The sequence below is a fragment of the Solanum dulcamara genome, chromosome 6 (genome assembly GCF_947179165.1).
Source record: "Solanum dulcamara chromosome 6, daSolDulc1.2, whole genome shotgun sequence".
Classification (NCBI taxonomy): domain Eukaryota; kingdom Viridiplantae; phylum Streptophyta; class Magnoliopsida; order Solanales; family Solanaceae; genus Solanum; species Solanum dulcamara.
Genome location: NC_077242.1, coordinates 55,139,652 through 55,150,923, shown reverse-complemented (window position 1 = coordinate 55,150,923; position 11,272 = coordinate 55,139,652). Strand labels below are relative to the sequence as shown.

Here is an 11,272-nt window from a genome sequence, read left to right as displayed (position 1 = left end):
CTTTATGAATTATGTATATGTTGATAGCAGGTATATGATCATGCATACTTTCAAGTCAATTTCATGGTTTTCAAGTCAATTGATCATGCATTCATGTCTTACCCTAACTTCAAGTATAAGCTATGATCATGAATTTTTAAGTTATATTCTATGAGAAGTTTTATGTAATGATTTCAAAGATATTACCATAAATCTCATTCAAATTGATTATGCATTTGAATTTTATCCTAATTTTCAAGTATGAATTATGTCTCTGTATATATGATTTATAATGTGGAAGGGAAATCCCGCATTTCACTTATGTAATGAAAATGAGGTACTCTATGATTTCAAACCTATGATCATGACTATAATATATGTTCATTACTATTTATATGCTATGTATGTATTATGTGGGATTTGACTTAGCACCGAATGTGGACTTGAGATGGAGGCTCAAAATATGGGGTCCTTATATAAAGTCTCTTGTCACATAACTATGTACCACCGTATGATTTCCCTTTTTGGCCTAGCTGGTGGATCCACACATAGCATATGTATGACCTGCCTAGCGGGGTAGAGTCTACTATGGCAAGTAGATTCCCCTTTTCTCCGATTTAGAGGTAACATTGAGATTCCATATTATAGCTCCATGTTCTTATTGTCAGTTATGATTCCTATCCCATATATGTATGATTTCATATGTATTTTCATGATCTCAATTGTTATACCCCGTACTTTTGTACCTTGGAATTCTTCTTAAGCTTCTTATGTTTCTGGGAAGGCTCTTAAGTTTCTTAGAAGTGGTCATGTGAGTCGGATAATCTTTAACGCTATCAAATAACCCTAAGGAAAGGAGAAGGAGATACTCCATAATAGAGAAGAGTGGAAATAAAGTTATAAGAATCCAGAAGAAGTTGGAGGTCAAGTAGTGAGTCGTAAAACTCAACTTTCTTGTGAAAGCTATTACTTGGGATATTTTACATACTAAGCTACTTGAGTACACATTGAGCTTGCGTAGCAAGTATTGCATAGGTTCTTAAAGTGAGATGAGGTTGCGAACCCACAGAAGAAACGAAAGGAGGCATAGCACCTACTCAGAAGTAAGTAGGTGATACACCTACTTGGAAACAAGTAGATGATGAACCTACTTGGACAAAGTAGGTGACACACCTACTTGAGGTGGGTCCCACGCTGCCATGTGGCGGCTTTGGGTTGGATGCATGGATGAGGTGGTGCCCTAGGGGGATGCAACATGTCACCGGGCTTCCATGTGTCCCAACCTAAGGAAGTATATATATATACATTTGTTGATGACTAAAGATTCATTTCTTTAGTCTTTTACCTTGGAAAAGTTGGAGAAAAACTAGAGAGACATGGGAGAGTAGCTACGACAGTAGCTAGGCCAAGGTAAGGCCTCCATTTTTGCTCCGTGAATTAATTATTTAATATATTCTACGGTTATATAGTAGTGTTTAATGGGAAGCAAGAAAGAGATACAAACAGTCCGTTAATTTTCAGCATGTTAAGAGAACTTCTGAGAGAAGTTTTAGCAAGGTATGGCTTTGTTATCTTCTCCCACGTTTTGGTAAGGGTTTTTACATGATATGAAGGTGTTAATAATATAAATTTATGATTTGGAGAAGTACCAAATGGATAGCAAACAGCCACGACGTTTCAGCCACAATTAAGGAACTTCCGAGGTGGGTTTTGGCAAGTTTTGGCCAATTTCGGGTAAGGTAAGGTCTTTCATTTCAGTTTGAAATATATGGTGTGGTTATGGAGTGTATTGAATGACTTTTATATGGATGGAATTATAAAATTTTCATATAGATGTTTGACGTTAGAAACAATCTAAGTTGGAGTCGTTATAGTTAAGTTGAAGTCGAGTAGTGTGTTATTGTTATGGTGCTGCAGGTTGGGGGTGGTTTAATTGCGTGTTGAAGGTATGGAACGTGGGTTAAATTAAGTGTGGGTACTTCTGGTTGCATCCACCTACCCCTTCATTCCACGTGGTTAGTGATTTTATGGATTAAAGATTAAAAACCTTATTATGGTATCGTGATTTTGGGAGAATTGTTTGGGACTTGTTTTGTGTCATATTGAAGTGGTGTAAGTGTGTATTGGATGATGGTTGTTTTGGTTAATATGTCTTCTAAGGTTTGGAGGTTAATTGGAAGTTCGGATAGGGCGAGTTATAGAGGAGATGCTGCCCGAATTCCATTAACTTCTTAACTAACTAATAGGCTAGTCGAGAAAGGATAATAAAGGATTGATTCCTATGGGTGCTTGGTTGTGGATTTAGAAGCTGGAACATTAAATATTATTTATATTAGTATTACCTTTATGTTAAATAGGTTCGGAGGACGACGAAACAAGCCGAGTTAAAAGCAATCGATACGAGGTATGTAAAGCTTATCACTTTCTTTCCTTTGGCATGTCTTAGCTATAAGTGGAATGTAATATGTGTTCTGAGGATAATTCCATTCATAAAGATTCAAGAATTATTCATGCCTCTGACCTATTTCTTGATGTTATAACTCCTACAATAAGTGACATATTGCCTCTCAAGTCATCTGTTTAAGGAAAGTAGTAAGTATGTAAGGCCTATCTCTCCCTTTGTTTGGCATATTTCAAATATATGTAAAGCCCATCCCTTTTATTTTTGGCATGTCCTAGATATAGGTTACGAACGATGTGTATATGAAGCTTGGGGTAACTCTAATCATAAGCTTCGAGCAAGACTCATGACTCTTATCCACGTCTGAATGCTAAACCACTAAAGGCGGTCGAGCCACTACTCTCGAGTCTTTTATATGTTGAATAGTAAGTGGAGATATAAGATCTTACTCCTAAGGACCCTACAATAACAAATTTCCTCGGTTCCATAAGTTGTTGGGTACTTCCTTGATACATGTTTCTTAAGACTCTTAAAGGAGTTAAGCTCCTATTCCTCAATTCTTTATACGATTGAATAGTGATTGGTACGAAAAGGCTCCTATGTTTAAAAGGATCTGAGATAGACAATACTCAAACTTCTATAAGATGGTTCATACTATAGTAACATATGACTATGAAGTTGAGGCTCTAGTTGACATAGTCTCTAATGGCATCTAGAGGGTACTAGAGATGATTCCTACCCTGGTTTCCAAGTGACGGTTCGTTTGACCGTTTCGTTGAGCCTTAAATAATGAATTTATTCATATATGATTATTCACTAATTCGCTCGCGTATGCTACTAATACATTATTCACCGCATCCCATGAAGGGTCGGGCATGATACACGATGAAATGACAGCTTCACCGAGTCCCTCACTGAAGGGTCGGATACAGTATATAGGCATGCATATGAAAACATAGTGATACATTTGTAACCCCAAGTCTGTTAGTGGGCCGGGTATGGTATGTGGAGAAGATATACACGCCCTCATTTCACACAGTTTAAGTATAGAGATTCGTTAACTGTTATATTTATTTCCTACATCCCTATTTCAGTTGAAAGCTCGTTTATGCTATGTTATGCTTTATATACTCAGTACATGTTTCGTACTGAACCTCTTTTCTTTGGGGGGTTACGTTTCATGCCCGCAGGTATAGATGCACATTTTGGGGATCCGCCAGCTTAGGGTTCCACTCAGCAAGTTTGGGAGAAGCTCTATTGAATCAGAGCCAAGATTTTGGGTACTAGACCTTCTATGTATATATTTGTATATTCAGGGGTATGTCGGGGGCCCTGTCCCGCCATATGTTGTTATTAATACTCTTAGAGGTCTGTAGACATAGAAGTGGGTTGTGTTTATATGTGTGCTCAATCGTGTCTGTATGATTTATGTTTACGATGTTCCCATTATCGTGGAAGCCTTGTCAGCTCGCATGCATATATATCATAGGACGACCCTATATGCTATAGTAGCCTCATCGACTTATGCGTTATATTGCCTAAATAATAATAAGTGTGATAAGTAATGACCCCTTGGGGGACAGTTTGTGCCAATACATAATCATATGACAGAGGTATACGAGTGTCTAGTTTGGACACTCATCGTGGCCTACGGGGTTGGGTCATGACAAAAGTAGTATTAGAGAAGTTCGTTCTTAAAGTGTCTACAGACTGTGTCTAGTAGAGTCTTGTTTATTCGTGTGTTGTGCACCATATCTATAGACAGGACGCTACAAGATATTTAGGATGTTACCTTTCTTTCATATCTAAGAATGTGCGATAGAGTCGAGTCATAGGGAATGAAATTCCTCATACTAACTAGTGATTTTAGCAGAAGGAAAATATCGTTAGAAGAAAGTAACTGACAATATTGGAGGTTACAGGGCACGGAGGTAAGCAAAGGAATGAACGCGGTTTGAGTTAGACATATGAGGTAACTCCATTATTTTCATACAGTTATTGATATTGAAAGCCTTGTGTGGCTATGATATGAATAAATATATGTTAGCCCTGTGAGGAATTGTTGGTATTTCCTGACTACAGGTTTGGGATAGTAAGGAATATAGAGGAAACACTGCTGATTTTTTTTATTTTTGAAATAGAAAGAGAATGAGGTATAAGGTTGTAATATACCTTGAAAGATCGTATCCACGGTAACGATAAGGATGGAAGCTCATGAAGCAGATAGGGGTATTGTGTATATGTACCTCCACCTTGGAAAACAGTGGAATCCCTCGAGGATAGGGAATAGAAATTGCAAAACAACTGAGGCACTGCGAAATTATCAAAGGAACAAGTGGTATCCTTTGGGAAAAAAAATGGTGATAACAAAATGTGAAACACGTGTCATCAGAGTATAAGTGCCCCCGAATGGAGAATTGGATATGATTATAAGAACTAGTGAAGTACTGATTGGGATGAATGAAATGTGGCTTCGGCTAAACTACTACATTAAGTTGTATGACTCGAGTACTAGTACTTGGACTAAATTATGTACTATCTATCGAGAATACAAAGCACCCTATGGTTGTGCTAGGGTTTCTTATAGGGGCAACCTAAAGTATATGGAGTATCTAACAGCAGGTGTGGACATGGTGCAGCACGTTAAATATGTTGGAATAGAATCATTTGCATGTGAATAGTTAAGAATAAACAGAGGATGACATGAGTAAACCCTAAAAAGGGGGAAGTGGATAAGAGAAGTACAAGCGTAAGAAAAAATCAATTGACGCAATCATAAGTAAATGGGAATGCTTAAACTTCAAACGAGATCCCATAAGGGATGGATGCGATCATACCAGCGCTAACACACTGGATCCCATCAGAACTTTGAAGTTAAGCATGCTTGGGCAAGCGTAGTACTAGGATGGGTAACCCCCTGGGAAGTAACAGAGGAAATGAAACACAAGTATCCATACCTATTCCCTACGTCTACAAGTAATACTAACTTTTGAAACTCTGATATTAATTGCTCGATAAAAGTATATGTTATAGAAATGGGACACAAGAACTCTCCATATTGTCGGTATAAGATCCGGAGGAAGGTTTTGGTTCACATTCAAGGAAAAATGTTCTAAAGGGGGGAAGGATGTTACACTCCATACTTTTGTACCTTGGAATTCTTCTTAAGCTTCTTAACTTTCTAGGAAGGCTCTTAAATTTCTTAGAAGTTGTCATGTGAGTCGGATAATATTTAAAGCTATCAAATAATTCTAACAAAAGGAGAAGGAGATACTCTATAATAGAGAAGAGTGGAAATAGGGTTATAAGAATCTAGAAGAAGTTGAAGGTCAAGTAGTGTGTCGTAGGACTCGACTTACTTGTGAAAGCTATTACTTGGGACATTTTACATACTAAGCTACTTGAGTACATGTCGAGCTTGCGTAGTAAGGATTGCATAGGTTCTTAAAGTGAGACGAGGTTGTGAACCTACAAAAGAAGCAAAAGGAGGCGTAGCACCTACTCAGAAGAAAGTAGGTGATACACCTACTTGAAAGCAAGCAGGTGATGCACCTACTTGGACCAAGTAGATGACACACCTACTTGAGGTGGGTCCCACGCTGCCACGTGGCATATATGGGTTGGATGCATGGATAAGGTGGCGCCCTAGGGGATGCCACGTGTCCCACCCAAAGGAAGTATATATATACATGTGTTGATGACTAAGGATTCATTTCCTTAGTCTTTTACCTTGGAAAACTTGGAGAAAAACTAGAGAGACATGGGAGAGTAGCTACGGCAGTAGCTAGGCCAAGGTAAGGCCTCCATTTTCTCTCCGTGAATTAATTATTTAAGATATCCTACGGTTATATAGCAGTGTTTAATGGGCAGCAAGAAAGAGATACAAACAGTCCATTAATTTTCAGCATGTTAAGAGAACTTCCGAGACACATTTTAGCAAGGTATGGCTTCGTTATCTTCTCCCACGTTTTAGTAAGGGTTTGTATATGATATGACGATGTTAATAATGTAAATTTATGATTTGGAGAAGTAACAAACGGATAGCAAACAATCACGACGTTTCAGCCGCAATTAAGGAACTTCCGAGGTGGGTTTTGGCAAGTTTTGGCCAATTTCGGGTAAGGTAAGCTCTTTCCTTTCATTTTGGAGTTTATGGTGTGGTTCTGGAGTGTATTAAACTCCTTGTATGTGGCTGTAATATAAAAATTTTATAGATATGTTTGACGTTAGAAACAATCTAAGTTGGAGTCGTTATAGTTAAGTTGAAGTCGAGTAGTGTATTATAGTTATGGTGCTGCAGGTTGGGGTTGGTTTAATTGCATGTTGCAGGGATGGAATGTGGGTTAAAAGAGGTGTGGGTTCTTCTAGTTTAAGCCACCTAACCCTCCGTTCTGCATGGTTAGTGATTTTACGGATTAATGATTTAAAACCTTATTTTGGTATCGTGATTTTGGGCGAATTGTTTGGGACTTGTTTTATGTAATATTGAAGTGGTGTAAGTGTGTATTGATTCTGGTTGTTGTGGTTAATATGACTGCTAAGGTTTGGAGGTTAATTGGAAGTTCGGATAGGGCGAGTTATAGAGGAGATGCTGCTTGAATTCCTTAACTTCTTAACTAACTAATAGGCTAGTCGAGACTAGTCGAGAAAGGAGAATAAATGATTGATTCCTATGGGTTCTTGGTTGTGGATTTAGAATATGGAAAGTTAAAGAATATTTATATTAGTATTATCTTCGTGTTAAATAGGTTCGGAGGACAACGAGACAAGCCGGGTTAAAAGCAATCGATACAAGGCATGTAAAGCTTATCACTTTCTTTCCTTTGGCATGTCTTAGCTATAAGTGGAATGTAATATGTGCTCTGAGGATAATTCCATTCATAAAGCTTCGAGAATTATTCATGCCTCTGACCTATTTCTTGATGTTAGAACTCCTATAATAAGTGAGATATTGCCTCTCAAGTCGTCTGTATGAAGGAAAGTAGTAAGTATGTAAGGCCTATCTCTCCCTTAGTTTGGCATGTTTCAAATGTATGTAAATCCCATCCCTTTTATTTTTGGCATTTCCTAAATATAGGTTACGAACGATGTGTATATGAATCTTGGGGTAACTCTATTCATAAGCTTCGAACGCGACTCATGACTCTTATCCACGTCTGAATGCTAAAACTCTAAAGGCGGTCGATCCACTACTCTCAAGTCTTTTATGTGTTGAATAGTAAGTGGAGATATAAACTCTTACTCCTAAGGACCCTATAATAACAAATGTCCTCAGTTCCATAAGCTATTGAGCACTTCCTGGATATATGTTTCTGGTTCACTTGTAGCTGTTAAGACTTTTAAAAGAGTTAAGCTCCTATTCCTCAATTCTTTATACGATTGAATTATGATTGGTACAAAAAGGCTCCTCTGTTTAAAAGGATCTGAGATAGCCAATACTCGAACTTCTATAAGATGGTTCATACTATAGTAACATATGACTATGAAGTTGAGGCTCTAGTTGACATAGTCTCTAATGGCATCTAGAGGGTACTAGAGATGATTCCTACCCTGGTTTCCAAGTGACGGTTTGTTTGACCGTTTCGTTGAGCCTTAAATAATGAATTTATTCATATATGATTATTCACTAATCCACTCGCGTATGCTACTAATACATTATTCATCGCGTCCCATGAAGGGCCGGGCATGATACACGATGAAATAACAGCTTCACCGAGTCCCTCACTGAAGGGTCAGATACAGTATATAGGCATGCATATGAAACCATAGTGATCCATTTGTAACCCCAAGTCCCATAGTGGGCTGGGTATGGTATGTAGAGAAGATATAAATGCCCTCATTTCACATAGTGCAGGTATTGTGATTCGTTAGCTGTTACATGTATTGCCTGCATCCTTATTTCAGTTGAAAGCTCGTTTATGCTATGTTATGCTTTATATACTCAGTAGATGTATCGTACTGACCCCCATTTTCTTTGGGGCCTGCATTTTATGCCCACAAGTACAGACGTATATTTTGGGGATTCTCCAGCTTAGGGTTCTACTCAGCAAGTTTGGGAGAAGTTCTATTGAATCAGAGCCAAGCTTTTGGGTACTAGACCTTCTATGTATATATTTATATATTTAGGGGTATGGCGGAGGCCCTATCCCGCCATATGTTGTTATTAATTCTCTTAGAGGTTAGTATACATGGAAGTGGGTTATGTTTATATGTATGCTCGATCGTGTCTGTATGATTTATGTTTAGGACGTTCTCATTGTCATGGTGGCCTTTTCAGCTCGCGTGCATATATATCATGGGATGACCCCACATGCTATGGTAGCCTCATCGGCTTATGTGTTATATTTCCTAAATTATAGGTGTGATAAGTAATGACTCCTCGGGGGATAGGTTGTGCCAATACGTAACCATGCGACAGGGGTATATGTGATTGTCTAGCTTGGACACCTATCGCGGCCTATGAGGTTGGGTCGTGACATTAATTATGCTTTTCAAATGCTTTGGTCATTATAATTTTCTCATGACTTTACTTATCTCATCTTATATTGTGTTTTCCTTGACCATTGTATCCCATGATTTACGATGTATGTCATGCCCTCATACTTAGTACATTCCAACATACTAATGCATACTTTTTTCCTACATTATCTCATAATGTAGGGGTTGAGATTTAAGATCATATTCGTCCACATGGGTAGTTAAGCTTTTCTATCTGGTGGTGTTTGTTGTGAGTCCTCATTTATCAGGGACTAGTCATCGAGTTGACTATTATTTTCAAAGACTTTTTTATGTTACATATTAAGGTAAGCTAGGGACATGTCTTAGCCCCCACCCATGCGTATCGAGTTAGCTTTTATTTTTAAAGACTTTTTTATGTTTCATATTGAGGGTGAGTTAGAAACATGTATTAGCCCCCGCCCATGCTCATGAGCAGAGGAATCTAGTTGGACAATGTTGTCATATGATATTATTTATTTACTATTCATGGTTTAGAGTCTCTTATGATGTTTCTGTTTTTAGTTTTACCTTATGTATCCTTATGATATGTATAACAGGATTGGTTGGAGCCCTTTGGAGTTTTGATTGACGTGTTATGACTAAGACCTAGGTCGGGTTATGACATTGAGTCCCCATTGATGTGTTCTAGAGAATTTCCTTTCTAAAATTTACATGTTTTAATGATTATTGATAAGTTCATGCTTTTGCACTAATGCATTTCCTTGAACGTATGATTTGAACTACTTGTTTTATAAACCCTAAGAGCATGTTGATTAATATGGAGTTGTATATGCCTAAAGATAAAGTCTAGAGTCTTAAACTTGCGAATGTATGATTGTGACTGTGATATGAGTATGACGATAGTGTTGATGAACTTATAGTCCAGTATATTTTTGTGACTGTGATATGAGTATGATGATATTGTTGATGAACTGATAGTCTAGTATATTTTCATAATTGAACCCATGTGAATGGTCTCAACTGATTGTTGTCATAAGTGATTATCTAAAATATCTCTTAATCAAATGATTGGGAATTTGATTGGTTGAGAGGGTTGATTGATACAACTGATGAATTGAAAGAGTCTGATAGAGACTTATTGATTTGGTTTAATTTGGATTGATTGTCTTATAAGCTTTGAGTCTTTGGAGGATTATTTGGGTAAGAGTAAGTAATAACTGAAACCTAATAACTATGTCACCAAATGTAGTAGAGTATTGAACCGTTAAGTCAGATGTTTCCTAAATTATTATCTTGACATGATAGGACTTGATTGGTTTTTGGATCCATGATTGGTCTATTCGTTCTTACCCTAGAGTGTTAATAGACGGATATGGAAACAACATCGTCTTGTTGTACTAACACTGACTCATAAGTGATGGTTGTTGTATAAGAGAAATTCCTATATAGGTCTTGATAGTACTCTGATCGGATTGGATTGGATTATATATGATTGGTATTTATCTAAATCTAATTCTTTTTTAGACTTAGGACATCTTGATTGAACTGTTCACCATCATGATTGAGATCTCTAAGTTGGTTTGATTCTATCTTGATGCATATTTTATTCTGCTAGTTTACATATTCGTATATTCCATGTACTGACATCCATTTGGGCCTGCATCATTTCATGATACATAGACAGGTACTAGAGATCATCAATAGGTGCATCATTGATGATCTATTCACATTCATCTACTTGGTGAGTCCTCCCTGCTTTCAGAGCATATCACATTTATCTTTCTATCTTTTAAGTTAGCTTTTCTTCATTTGATTTAAGGTAGCCATGAACCTATCATTGGCACCATTTAAATAGCTGAATAAGGCTTCATAGACTAGATTGTTGGTGTTGTCAATTGGTTTTGTTATTAGCTAGTTTCATTCATACTAGTCCTACTGATTTGATTGATTAGAAATAATTTTTGGCCTTTGGCCTTATTTAAGAATATTATTCCTAATCAATTGACTCTTTTCATGATAGTGTGATTCGGCTAAGTGGTTCTCTTGAGGACTAGTAATGGTCTTCGAGTGTCGGACACTTTTAGGGTACCCTTCTGGGGAATGACAAACTTGGTATCAGAGCACAGAGTTCAAGAGTCCTAAGATATTTATGAAGCTTTGTCTAGTATAGTATTGCTAATCAGGAGGCTATAGGACATTGGATTGTTTCACTTCTTTTATATCCTGAGTTCGTGCTAAAGAGTTTAACTCTGAAAGTTCCTTCCTAATTCATGGATTCCGTGCTTGTAGATAATGCCTCCAAAATGCACCTCCAGTCAGAGGAACGCGACCAATACTGAGGTTTCACAATCTGAGATTGAGAAGTAGGAGATGACCTACAAGGTCTATTATGTCATCGCAAGAGCCTACTACATAGCTATTTCTACTTCAGAA

General features: G+C 37.5%; 1 pseudogene; it reads left to right on the top strand.

Annotated features, from left to right (window-relative positions):
- The first annotated feature begins 5,203 nt into the window (after positions 1 to 5,203).
- Positions 5,204 to 5,325, top strand: LOC129893553 (5S ribosomal RNA; annotated as a pseudogene).
- Positions 5,326 to 11,272: the final 5,947 nt, after the last annotated feature.